This window comes from Corythoichthys intestinalis, chromosome 7 (genome assembly GCF_030265065.1).
Source record: "Corythoichthys intestinalis isolate RoL2023-P3 chromosome 7, ASM3026506v1, whole genome shotgun sequence".
NCBI classification, from domain to species: Eukaryota; Metazoa; Chordata; class Actinopteri; order Syngnathiformes; family Syngnathidae; genus Corythoichthys; species Corythoichthys intestinalis.
Window position 1 is genome coordinate 32,758,550 of NC_080401.1, and position 12,987 is coordinate 32,771,536.

Here is a 12,987-nt window from a genome sequence, read left to right on the forward strand (position 1 = left end):
GTGGGGCGTGCAATATTATTCGGCCCCCTTGCGTTAATACTTTGTAGCGCCACCTTTTGCTCCAATTACAGCTGCAAGTCGCTTGGGGTATGTTTCTATCAGTTTTGCACATCGAGAGACTGACATTCTTGCCCATTCTTCCTTGCAAAACAGCTCGAGCTCAGTGAGGTTGGATGGAGAGTGTTTGTGAACAGCAGTCTTCAGCTCTTTCCACAGATTCTCGATTGGATTCAGGTCTGGACTTTGACTTGGCCATTCTAACACCTAGATACGTTTATTTTTGAACCATTCCATTGTAGATTTGGCTTTATGTTTTGGATCATTGTCCTGTTGGAAGATAAATCTCCGTACCAGTCTCAGGTCTTGTGCAGATACCAACAGGTTTTCTTCCAGAACGTTCCTGTATTTGGCTGCATCCATCTTCCCGTCAATTTTAACCATCTTCACTGTCCCTGCTGAAGAAAAGCAGGCCCAAACCATGATGCTGCCACCACCATGTTTGACAGTGGGGATGGTGTGTTCAGGGTGATGAGCTGTGTTGCTTTTACGCCAAACATATCATTTTGCATTGTGGCCAAAAAGTTCAATTTTGGTTTCATCTGACCAGAGCACCTTCTTCCACATGTTTGGTGTGTCTCCCAGGTGGCTTGTGGCAAACTTTAAACGAGACTTTTTAGGATATCTTTGAGAAATGGCTTTCTTCTTGCCACTCTTCCATAAAGGCCAGATTTGTGCAGTGTACGACTGATTGTTGTCCTATGGACAGACTCTCCCACCTCCGCTGTAGATCTCTGCAGTTCATCCAGAGTGATCATGGGCCTCTTGGCTGCATCTCTGATCAGTTTTCTCCTTGTTTGAGAAGAAAGTTTGGAAGGACGGCCGGGTCTTGGTAGATTTGCAGTGGTCTGATGCTCTTTCCATTTCAATATGATGGCTTGCACAGTGCTCCTTGAGATGTTAAAAGCTTGGGAAATCTTTTTGTATCCAAATCTGGCTTTAAACTTCTCCACAACAGTATCTCGGACCTGCCTGGTGTGTTCCTTGGTTTTCATAATGCTCTCTGCACTTTAAACAGAACCCTGAGACTATCACAGAGCAGGTGCATTTATACGGAGACTTGATTACTTGATTGACTTGATTCTATTTATCATCATCGGTCATTTAGGACAACATTGGATCATTCAGAGATCCTCACTGAACTTCTGGAGTGAGTTTGCTGCACTGAAAGTAAAGGGGCCGAATAATATTGCACGCCCCACTTTTCAGTTTTTTATTTGTTAAAAAAGTTTAAATTATCCAATAAATGTTGTTCCACTTCACGATTGTGTCCCACTTGTTGTTGATTCTTGACAAAAAAATTAAATTTCATATCTTTATGGCTGAAGCCTGAAATGTGGCGAACGGTTGCAAGATTCAAGGGGGCCGAATACTTTTGCAAGGCACTGTATCTACATGGTTACCATGCCTAAAGTGTTTTACATGAGCACACATTTACAATTTCACGTACACATTAACACACAAATGTGAAGTAAGGTTGGCCAACCATGTTTTTGAATAATATCAATGGCTAAACAGTTATAAGCATATTTTCGTTATTTTTTTTTAGTGCAACCCTTCCAGATTCTTTGTTTAACCCATAGCAACGCCCTTGACAACGAAAATGCTTTTCTTCGGCAATCTTCGGAAAAATTACATCACAACTAGAAGTGCGAGGGAAGTCTGCCATAGAACAGTATTGTTTGTTGCATTGCTTCTCGGTTAGATGCCACGGCAGTGTGTGGCGATGTTTTGTTCTCACTCAAACGAAACGTTGTATGAGTGGCCAAAGGATATAGACATCTTTCGTTTGCCTGAAGCGAATGGATTTCACGCCATCATCGAGTAGTGTTCTCTGCTGCAAACACTTCGAAGATGCCTGCTTCCGTAACCGGTCTGCTTATGATCAAGGATTTGCCAAAAAGTAAGTGTGATTTTTGGATAGATGACTGATGACTTTGTCAAAGCAGAGCTACCAACTGTTGTGGAATGAACAGTATAAGCTAGCGACGTTAGCCGAAAGTTAACTCGTGGCAATCCCCGATCATAGTTGTTGTTGCGTTCGCTAGGTTAAGCGTGTTTAAATCGTGCGTCATCTACGATCTTGTCCGAAAGGGTTAATCCACTGTCAATCGGGAAAGGGGTGTGGATGTGCATATAAGTGGGTCGGCGTTGCGGTAATTCACGGTCACGTAGCAGTAAGAGACACACACCGCCGGTGAGTTTGTGCACATTTATTTGTATTTGTATTATGTATTTCCACCTTCATGCTTCAAGCATTGCATTGCATTTGTACGGTTCGGCGTTTCTTTCACGGTGATCGCTTGATAGCCTTCTAGTTTGTGTTTTACGAGAGCCACTGACAGGTGACAACAACATGCGTGTTGCTTTTAATGTCTGGCAGCGAATCAGCGAGCGCGCAGGTCACGCAGTGAATCATGGGAAATGTAGTCTCGGGACAACACTGAAGTGGTGCTTTGTAATCTGTTCGCTTGTGTGAAAAAACTACATTTCCTCACGCCATTAGACGCCACTTCCTGCCGAGAGCCCCAAGCCGTGTTGTACTGTTAGCTCCATGTGTTAATAAAGAAACACATTTGTCAGCACGTCGTGTGTTCGATACATTTGTAAACAAAAAGCTCATAACAAGACACTATGCACGATCCGTTTAAGAGACGCTGGAGTAGTAGGAGGCGAGGAGGAGATCAGCGAGAAGCAAAACTTCGCGGTCGAATGTGGCGGCAGTCCGCTATTATTTTGTTTTCTTATTGTTGCCACAATAAAGTGGAGAAAGCCATCAACGGCTCATCTCCTTCTTTCCCCCCAACGTTTTTATATTATTATTTTATATGCACGAGAGGTGCCGGATCTGCCAAAATGAACATGAAGTCTGATTATTATTTTTTTTAACAATGTTATCAGATAGACAAAAACATAAAATCATGTGCAAATGCCTGCATCTTCAAATCATGAAAATAATAACAGCCTATATCTTACCAATCTTGTAATCTCGATGGGTCTTGTATCCATTCCATTTCAGGTAGTCTAAGCACATTGTTTGCATCCTGATTAGCGTCTGGCTAATACATGTTACGTCCAACATAAAATTCCAACCTCCTCTTCTTCCTCCAACTCTTCAAAAACTTGGATCTCCTCCCTTGCGCTCGATCTATCGCTTATATCGCTGTTTGAATCATTGTTTGAAGGGCTTTGTATGGCAGCCGTATGTAAGGAGCTGCCATCGCTGTTCCCGGTGCGACGTATCAACTCCGGGTTCGTCCCCTTTCTGGCTCGAACTTTGGAAACGCGATTATTTTGTCAAATATACAACATATAAATTATTTTTTCATGCTTTATTTGTTGGACAATGTTTAATTACTTTAATTGTGACCCTATTTGGCATGTGAAGAAATTACTTCACATTTCTGCTTTAAGGTTCAGTGCCTTGCCCAAAGACACTTCGACATTGGGCAGTCGTAGTCGGGAATCGAACCCAGAGCAACTCAACGTACCAACTGCGCCACGGCCGCCCTATGGCTTGGAAATCTGACATACAGATAATGGGCAGAATAGGACCGTCAGTGAGTTATGGATCATTTGCCAACTGTCACATGGTTGGACATAACGGGCCCAAATACCGGTCACAATTGATCGTTCTTCTTATGAAGCGCTGTCCAAACTATTCCACATAGGGCCGCAGTGGGTGCTGGATTTCATTCCAACAAAACAAGAGGACACCTTTTCACCAATCAGGTGTCTTACAAGTGTAATCAGGTTATTGCTGTCAGGTTCTGCTTGTTTTCGCAGGAACTTCATTGTTTTAAACTGTCTGTGCTTGTTTGGTAGGAACAAATAGCAGCCCTTGAGGACTGGTTTGGACACCCCTGCTCTCCTGTTATGATTCTCGCTTTGGGTGCTAGAGGTCCTGGGTCCGACTCCCGGACTAGCCCCTTTGTAAAGGGTTAGTTTTGGCTCCATTGTGTAATGTCAGATTGCTGCTCATACGACCGCAGACAAGGGGCTTAGTGTATCAAGTTGTGGCTTGCTGGTCTAGTGGTAAGATTCTCGATTAGAATGCGAGAGGTCCCAGGTCTGAATCCCGGACGATTAAAGGATTACTTTTGAGTCCATTGTATAATAACACATATGACTGCAGAAATGGGTCTAATTGTTCCTGTTATTGGCTCAAGTTAGTATCTACTCTAGTGGTGTGATTCTGGCTGATTGTGCGTGAGGTCCTGTGTCCGACTCCCGGACGAGCCTCTGAGTAAAGCGCTTGTTTTGAGTCTGTTGTATGATGTCACGTAATGTCACATTAGGCTGCAGAAAAGGGGATAATTGTGCCCGTGCATGGCTCATTACTCGAGTGGTGTGATTCGTGCTTTGCCTCCATTAGGTCCCCTGTCCGACTCAAGGACGAGCTCTTTAATAAGCGGTATGTTTGAGATCATTGGGCACTTGTCACATGGTTGCACTTATGTCAGACTGATATCAAACCCAAGTATATCTCATGGTGGCTTGTTGTTCTAGCTGTATGCTTTTTGCTTAGGGTGCTAGAGGTGTCGGGTCTAACTCCCAGTCGAGCCCCTTAGAATAAGGTTAGTTTTGAGTTAATAACGCATATGACTGCAGAAAAGGAGCGTACTGTACCAGTTCGTGGCTCGTTGGTCTAGTACTATGATTCTCACTGAGGGTGCATGAGGTCCCCTGTCTGACACAAGGACGACCCCCTTAGTGAAGGGCTGGTTTTGGATCCGTTGTATACTGTCACATTGTAGCACATATGACTGCAGATAATTGTGTCATATAGCATAATAACAGACATGACGACAGAAAAGGCGGTTAAATGTCCATGTTAGTGGCTCATTATTAAAATGTGATTCTTGCTTAGGGTGCACGAGGTCCCCTGTCTGACTCAAGGATGAGCCCTTTAGTGAATAGTATGTTTTGGACAGTTGGGCAATTGTCACGTTTGCCCATTTGTTCGATTGATAACGGACCCAAGGTACTTTACAGTGGCTCGTTGGTCTAGTGGTATGATTCTCGCTTTGGGTGCGAGAGGTCCCGGGTCCGACTCCCGGACGAGCCCCTGAGAGAAGGGTTGGTTTTGGATCTGTTGTATTCTGTCACATTGTAGCACATATGACTGCAGAGAATGGGGAAATAGCTTCCGTTAGTGGGTTTTTGGTCTAGTGGTGTGATTCTTGCTTTGGATGCGAGAGGTCCTGGCTCCGACTCCCAGACGAGGCCCTCAGTGAAGGGCTGTTTTTGGATCCGTTGTATACTGTCACATTGTAGCACAAATGACTGCAGATAATTGTGTAATGTAACATAATAACAAGCATTACTACAGGGGGTTAAATGTCTACGTTAGTGGTTCATTACTAAAGTGGTGTGATTCTCGCTTTGGGTGCACGAGGTCCCCTGTCTGACTCATGGATGAGCCCTCAAGTGAATGGGATATTTTGGGGAAAATTAGCCAATTGCCACATGGTTGCCCATTTGTCTGATTGGTCACCAAATAGTACTCACAGTGGCTTGTTGGTCTACTGGTATGATTTTCGCTTTAGGTGCGAGATGTCCCGGGTCCGACCCCCGGACGAGCCCTATAGATAAGGGTTGGTTTTGGATCGGTTGTATACTGTCACATTGTGTCATGTCACAAAATATCAAGCATAACTACAGAAAAGGGGCAAAACGTCCATGTAAGTGGCTCGTTACTAAAGTGGTGTGATTCTCGCTTAGGGTGCACGAGGTCCCCTGTCTGACTCAAGGATGAGCCCTTTAGTGAATGGTATATTTTGGACAGTTGTGCAATTGTCACATGGTTGCCCATCTGTTCGATTGATAAGTGACCCAAAGTGCTTTCATAGTGACTTGTTGGTCTAGTGGTATGGTTCTCGCTTAGGGTGAGAACGGTCCCGCGTCCGACTCCTGGACGAGCCCCTTAGTGAAGGCTTAATTCAGAGTCCATTGTATCATGTAACAGCGTAACATACTTGACTGCAGAAATGGGCTGAATGTCCACGTGAGTGGCTCATTACTCTGGTGTTGTGATTCTTGCTTAGGGTGTATGATGTCCCCTGTCTGATCCAAAGAGAAGCCCTTAAGTGAATGGTATTTTTTAGGACAGTTAGGCAATTGCCACATGGTTGCCGATTTGTCCGAGTCACGAGCCCAAGCATATGAGCAGTGGCTCGTTGGTCTAGTGGTATGATTCTCGCTTAGGGTGCGAGAGGTCCCGGGTCCGACTCCTGGATGAGCCCCTTCGTGAAGGGTTGGTTGTATAGGGTCACACTGTAGCAAATATGACTGCCGAAAATTTTGTCATGTAACATGATGACAGAAAAAGGGGTTAATGTCCATTTTAGGGAATCAGTACTCTAGTGGTGTGATTCTTGATTAGGGTGCACGAGGTCCCCTGTCTGACTCAAGGACGACCACCTTAGTGAAGGGCTATTTTTGGACCCGTTGAATACTGTCACATTGTAGCACATATGTCTGCAGATAATGGGGGAATTGCTTGTTGCAGTGGCTTTTTGATCTAGTGGTATGATTCTTGCTTTGGGTGCGAGAGGTCTTGGGTCCGACTTCTGGACAAGCCCCTTAGTGAAGGCCTAGTTCTGAGTCCATTGTATCATGTAACATGATAACAGCTTTGACAGCAGAAAAGGGGTTGAATGTCCAGGGTTGGTTTGGATCGGTTGTATACTGTCACATTGCAGCATATATGACTGCAGATAATTGTGTCATGTCACATAATAACAAGCATTACTACAGAAAAGGGGCTAAATGTCAGTGGATCATTTCTAAAGTGGTGTGATTCTCGCTTGTCACATGGTTGGCCATTTGTCCGATTGTTCACGGGCCCAAACAAACTTCACAGTGGCTCGTTGGTCTAGCGGTGTGATTCTCGCTTCGGTTTCGAGAGGTCCTAGGTCTGACTCCCGGACGACCACCTTAGTCAGGGGAAATTTTGGGATCTGTTGAATACTGTCACATATGTCTGCAGATAATGGGGGAATTGCTTGTGACACTGGCTTTTTGGTCCAGTGGTATGATTCTTGCTTTGGGTGCGAGAGGTCCTGGGTCCGACACCTAGACGAGCCCCTTAGTGAAGGCTTAGTTCTGAGTCCATTGTATCATGTAACAGAATAACATATTTGACAGTAGAAAAGGGGCTGAATGTCCACGTGAGTGGCTCATTACTCTAGTGGTGTGATTCTCCCTTAGGGTGTACGAGGTCCCCTGTCTGACAAGGAGAAGCTCTTAAGTGAATGGTATTTTTTAGGACAGTCACCTGGACGAGCCCCTTAGTGAAGGCTTAGTTCTGAGTCCATTGTATCATGTAACAGAATAACATATTTGACAGTAGAAAAGGGGCTGAATGTCCACGTGAGTGGCTCATTACTCTAGTGGTGTGATTCTCGCTTAGGGTGTACGAGGTCCCCTGTCTGACAAGGAGAAGCTCTTAAGTGAATGGTATTTTTTAGGACAGTTAGGCAATTGCCACATGGTTGCCCATTTGTCCGATTGCTCACGGGCCCAAGTAAACATCACAGTGGCTCGTTGGTCTAGTGGTATGATTCTCGCTTCGGGTGCGAGAGGTCCTGGGTCCGACTCCCGGACGAGCCCCTTTGGTTAAGTGTTGGTTTTGGATCGGTTGTATAGGGTGACATTGTATGAAATATGACTGCACATAATTGTGCCATGTGACATAATAGCAAGCATGACAACAAAAGGGAGTTAATGTTCACTTTAGGGGCTCATTACTCCTGTGGTGTGATTCTTGATTAGGGTGCACGAGGTCCCCTGTCTGACTCAAGGACAACCACCTTCGTGAAGGGCTATTTTTGGATCCGTTGAATACTGTCACATTGTAGCACATATGTCTGCAGATAATGGGGGAATTGCTTGTGGCAGTGGCTTTTTGGTCCAGTGGTATGATTCTTGCTTTGGGTGCGAGAGGTCCTGGGTCCGACTTCCGGACGAGCCCCTTAGTGAAGGCCTAGTTCTGAGTCCATTGTATCATGTAACATAATAACAGATTTGACAGTAGAAAAGGGGCTGAACGTTCACGTGAGTGGCTCATTACTCTAGTGGTGTGGTTCTCGCTTAGGGTGTACGAGGTCCCCTGTCTGACTCAAGGAGAAGCCCTTAAGTCAGTGGTCTCAAACCGGTCCTCAAAGGGCCGCAGGGGGTACTGGATTTCATTCCAACCAAACGAGACAAATACCTTTTCACCAATCTGGTTTCTTACAAGTGTAATCAGTTGATTGCAATCAGGTGCTGCTTATGTTAGTAGAAACCTCATTGGTTGAACTGTTTGTGCTGGATCTGTTGGAACAAAAACCAGGACCCACTGCGGCCCTTTGTGGAGTCGGTTTGAGACCGCTGCCTTAAGTGAATGGTGTTTTTTAGGACAGTTATGCAATTGCCACAGGGTTGCCCATTTGTCTGATTGTTCCCGGGCCCAAACAAAGTTCACAGTGGCTCGTTGGTCTAGTGGTATGATTCTCGCTTAGGGTGCGAGAGGTCCCGGGGCCGACTCCCTGACGAACCCCTTAGAGTAAGGGTTGGTTTTGGATCAGTTGTATAGGGTCACATTGTAGCAAATATGACTGCAGATAATTTTGTCATGTAACATAATAACAAGCATGAGCACAGAAAAGGGGGTTAATGTCCATTTCAGGGAATCAGTACTCTAGTGGTGTGATTCTTGATTAGGGTGCACGAGGTCCCCTGTCTGACTTAAGGACGACCACCTTCGTGAAGGGCTATTTTTGGATCCGTTGAATACTGTCACATTGTAGCACATACTGTATGTCTGCAGATAATGGGGGAATTGGTTGTGGCAGTGGCTTTTTGGTCTCGTGGTATGATTCTTGCTTTGGGTGCGAGAGGTCTTGGTCCGACTTCTGGACGAGCCCCTTAGTGAAGGCCTAGTTCTGAGTCCATTGTATCATGTAACATAATAACAGATTTGACAGTAGATAAGGGGCTGAATGTTCACATGATTGGCTCATTACTCTAGTAGTGTGGTTCTCGCTTAGGGTGTACGAGGTCCCCTGTCTGACTCAAGGAGAAGCCCTTAAGTGAATGGTATTTTTTAGGACAGTTAGGCAATTGCCACATGGTTGCCCATTTGTCCGATTGTTCACGGGCCCAAACAAACATCACAGTGGCTCGTTGGTCTAGTGGTATGATTCTCGCTTAGGGTGCGAGAGGTCCCGGGTCCGACTCCCGGACGAGCCCCTTAGAGTAAGGGTTGGTTTTGGATCGGTTGTATAGGGTCACATTGTAGCAAATATGACTTCAGATAATTGTGTCATGTGACATAACAACAAGAATGACGACAGAAAAGGGGGTAAATGTTTATTTCAGGGGCTCATTACTCCAGTGGTGTGATTCTTGACTAGGGTGCACGAGGTCCCCTGTCTGACTTAAGGACGACCACCTTCGTGAAGGGCTATTTTTGGATCCGTTGAATACTGTCACATTGTAGCACATATGTCTGCAGATAATGGGGGAATTGCTTGTGGCAGTGGCTTTTTGGTCTCGTGGTATGATTCTTGCTTTGGGTGCGAGAGGTCTTGGTCCGACTTCTGGACGAGCCCCTTAATGAAGGCTTAATTCTGAGTCCATTGTATCATGTAACAGAATAACATATTTGACAGCAGAAAAGGGGCTGAATGTTCACATGAGTGGTGTGGTTCTCGCTTAAGGCCGAGTTATACTTCCGCGTCAGACCTACGCCGTCAAGGAAGAATCGAGTTACGACCCTACGCCGTAGCCTGAAGTGCACCTCTCGATTTTCCTAACCTTCGCGTTGCGTAGACGTAGCGAAAACGGACTGTGATTGGTCCGCTCAGACTGTTGTTTCCGGGCGAAAACACCGCCATTGTAGAATAGAATCAAACATTATTTTCTACACGCAAAAATGCACCAAGCCGACGGGAGTATCATCGAAGAGCAAGTCTCGTCAAGAAATTATTATTGTGACTGCCAAATGGCAAGGTCGGCGATCGAAAAAATAAATAAATGGAAGAACCACCGAGACGTGGGTGGTCGGAATCGAGTGGCCACACGAAGCGGTGACACAGTCGGCCAAAAACTGCCAACTTTTTATCACTTTATGTCGTATTTTTGGTTGGTGCACTTCATCATTTACTGTGTACATATGTTTCAAGTATATGAAGAATAAAGCACAGATTTGGTGTCAAAAGAGTTGTTTTGATCTTTAATTTTCAATAACAGACAGTTCACACACACAATACATCATCACTGATTGAGAGTGCCTCGGTGCTTTTTATGATAACCTTAAAATCAAGCCTCCCAACGCAGTTTGGGAAGTTCCCTAGACGCCAGAAATCTGCTATGGCATCCCACTGGCTGGTTGTAGGACACGGCAAACAAATCAGGCTGGAGGGCTTTGCAGACCTTGAACGCAGTGCTCGACGCCAGTTTGAAGCTAGCCGCCACAGCTAGCTCTCTTCACCCGAGTCTCTGTGCGGCATCAAAAGTCGGCCAGACCGCCTCGAAACCGTCTTCTGCGTCGCCTGCCCGTCAACATTTGTATGTTCAATATTTATTCAGTGTTGATGAGCAGAATATTTACTTTCAAGAGTTCCATCTTGCATTGTTTATTTTTTCTCCGACTAGCGGAAGTAAACGAGCATGCCCCAAAACCGTACAAACATAATGCCACATCCCTCTAGTGGCTTGGCGGTGAATTACAGAGCAACGCGTTCCCTCACCGCAGAACTATCGAATGTCGAATGACGCCGTAGTCGCTACGCCGTCACCGCAACGCGGGAGTATAACTCAGGCTTTAGGGTGTACAAGGTCCCCTGTCTGACTCAAGGAGAAGCCCTTAAGTGAATGGTGTTTTTTAGGACAGTTAGGCAATTGCCACATGGTTGCCCATTTGTCCGATTGTTCAAGGGCCCAAACAAACATCACAGTGGCTCGTTGGTCTAGTGGTATGATTCTCGCTTCGGGTGCGAGAGGTCCCGGGTCCGACTCCCGGACGAGCCCCTTTGGGTAAGTGTTGGTTTTGGTTCCGTTGTATACTGTCGCATTGGAGCACATATGACTGCAGATAATGGGGAAATTGCTTGCGTCAGTGAGTTTATGGTCTAGTACTACGATTCTTGCTTTGGTTGCGAGAGGTCCCGGTTCCGACTCCTGGATGAGCCCCTTAGGGTAAGGGTTGGTTTTAGATCTGTTCTATAGGGTCACATTGGAGCAAATATGACTGCAGATAATTGTACCATGTGACATAATAACAAGCATGACAACAGAAAAGGGGGTTAGTGTCCGTTTTAGGGGCTCCTCACTTCATTGGTGTGATTCTTGATTACGGTGCACGAGGTCCCCTGTCTGACTCAAGGACAACCACCTTAGTGAAGGCCTATTTTTGGATCCGTTGAATACCGTCACATTGTAGCACATATGTCTACAGATAACGGGGGAATTGCTTGTGGCAGTGGCTTTTTGGTCTAGTGGTATGATTCTTGCTTTGGGTGCGAGAGGTCCAGGGTCCGACTCCTGAACGAACCCCTTAGTGAAGGCTAAGTTCGGAGTCCATTGTATCATGTAACATGATAACAGATTTGACAGCAGAAAAGGGGCTGAATGTCCAGGGTTGGTTTTGGATCGGTTGTATACTGTCACATTGTAGCACATATGACTGCGGATAATTGTGTCATGTCACATAATAACAAGCATTACTACAGAAAAGGCGCTAAATGTCCGATTGTTCACCAGCCCACTAGTAGTGTGATTCTAACCTAGGGTGCGAGAGGTCCCGGGTCTGACTCCCGGACGAGCCTTGTAGTGAAAGGGCTGGTTTTGGATCTATTGGAGACTGTCACATTCTAGCACATATGACTAGATAATTGTGTCATGGAACATTATAACAGAAAAGGGGATAAATGTCCATATTAGTGGCTCATTGCCCTAGAGGTGTGATTCTCGCTTAGGGTGCACAAGGTCCCCTGTCTGACTCAAGAATGAGCTCTTAAGAGAATGGTACTTTTTGGCACAATTAGGCAATTGCCACATGGTTCCCCATTTGTCCGATTGGTCAAGGGCCTAAGTAGACTTCAGAGTGGCTCATTGGTCTGACTCAATGATGAGCCCTTAAGTGTATGTTACTTTTTGGGACATTTAGGCAGTTGCCACATTGCTGCCGATTTGTCCGCTTGGTCACGGGCCCAAACAGAGCTCACCGTGGCTCGTTGGTCTAGTGGTATGATTCACGCTTTGGGTGCGAGAGGTCCCGGGTCCGACTCCGACTCCCTGACGAACCCCTGAGTGAAGGCTTAGTTTTGAGTCCATTGTATCATGTAACATAATAACAGATTTGACCGTCGAAAAAGGGCTGGTTTTGAATCCGTTGGAGACTGTCACATTCGAGCACATATGACTGCAGATAATTGTGTCATGGAACATAATAACAGATGAAAGGAATAGTTACCTTACTCGCACACACCATATAACTGTTTGCATTACTCTAACACACTTAATATAATCAATCAGGGAATAGTACTGTTTCTCATATGTACTGTAGGATTGTTTGTACTACTCTAACACACCTGAAATAAATAGCTCACCATAGTTTAATGAAAAGAAGCAGAATAGATACACAACACCATCTTATCACAGAAGCCCAACGTGTGCGTCATGAGCAAGATTGACACACCAACTCTTGCAATCAGTTTTCCCGGCCAATCCAAGGACAAAGAGCAGGGCGCTCTGTCCTAAAAGTAGCGTCTCGCCCAGCCCGGATTACAAGTTGATAGTGGGCACTTGGGACGTCAAGACCGGCGTCTGTCGCTGTGGCAATCACGTCCCAGCCACGAAGGAGGACGCATGAACCTAACCACTCAAAACCGGCCACAGAGGGATGATCCCAAAACAACACCCAACCACACCTTCGGCCCAGCC

At 45.7% G+C, this 12,987-nt stretch overlaps 5 non-coding genes across 5 annotated transcripts; all 5 read left to right on the forward strand.

The window, feature by feature from the left end:
- Positions 1-5,053: 5,053 nt before the first annotated feature.
- Positions 5,054-5,125, forward strand: trnap-ugg (transfer RNA proline (anticodon UGG)). Its single transcript has one exon. It is a non-coding gene; the product is annotated as a tRNA-Pro (tRNA).
- Positions 5,126-6,230: 1,105 nt separating this feature from the next.
- trnap-agg (transfer RNA proline (anticodon AGG)) lies at positions 6,231-6,302 on the forward strand. Its single transcript has one exon. It is a non-coding gene; the product is annotated as a tRNA-Pro (tRNA).
- Positions 6,303-7,599: 1,297 nt separating this feature from the next.
- trnap-cgg (transfer RNA proline (anticodon CGG)) lies at positions 7,600-7,671 on the forward strand. Its single transcript has one exon. It is a non-coding gene; the product is annotated as a tRNA-Pro (tRNA).
- A 1,548-nt stretch (positions 7,672-9,219) lies between these two features.
- Positions 9,220-9,291, forward strand: trnap-agg (transfer RNA proline (anticodon AGG)). The gene has a single exon. It is a non-coding gene; the product is annotated as a tRNA-Pro (tRNA).
- A 1,710-nt stretch (positions 9,292-11,001) lies between these two features.
- Positions 11,002-11,073, forward strand: trnap-cgg (transfer RNA proline (anticodon CGG)). The gene has a single exon. It is a non-coding gene; the product is annotated as a tRNA-Pro (tRNA).
- Positions 11,074-12,987: the final 1,914 nt, after the last annotated feature.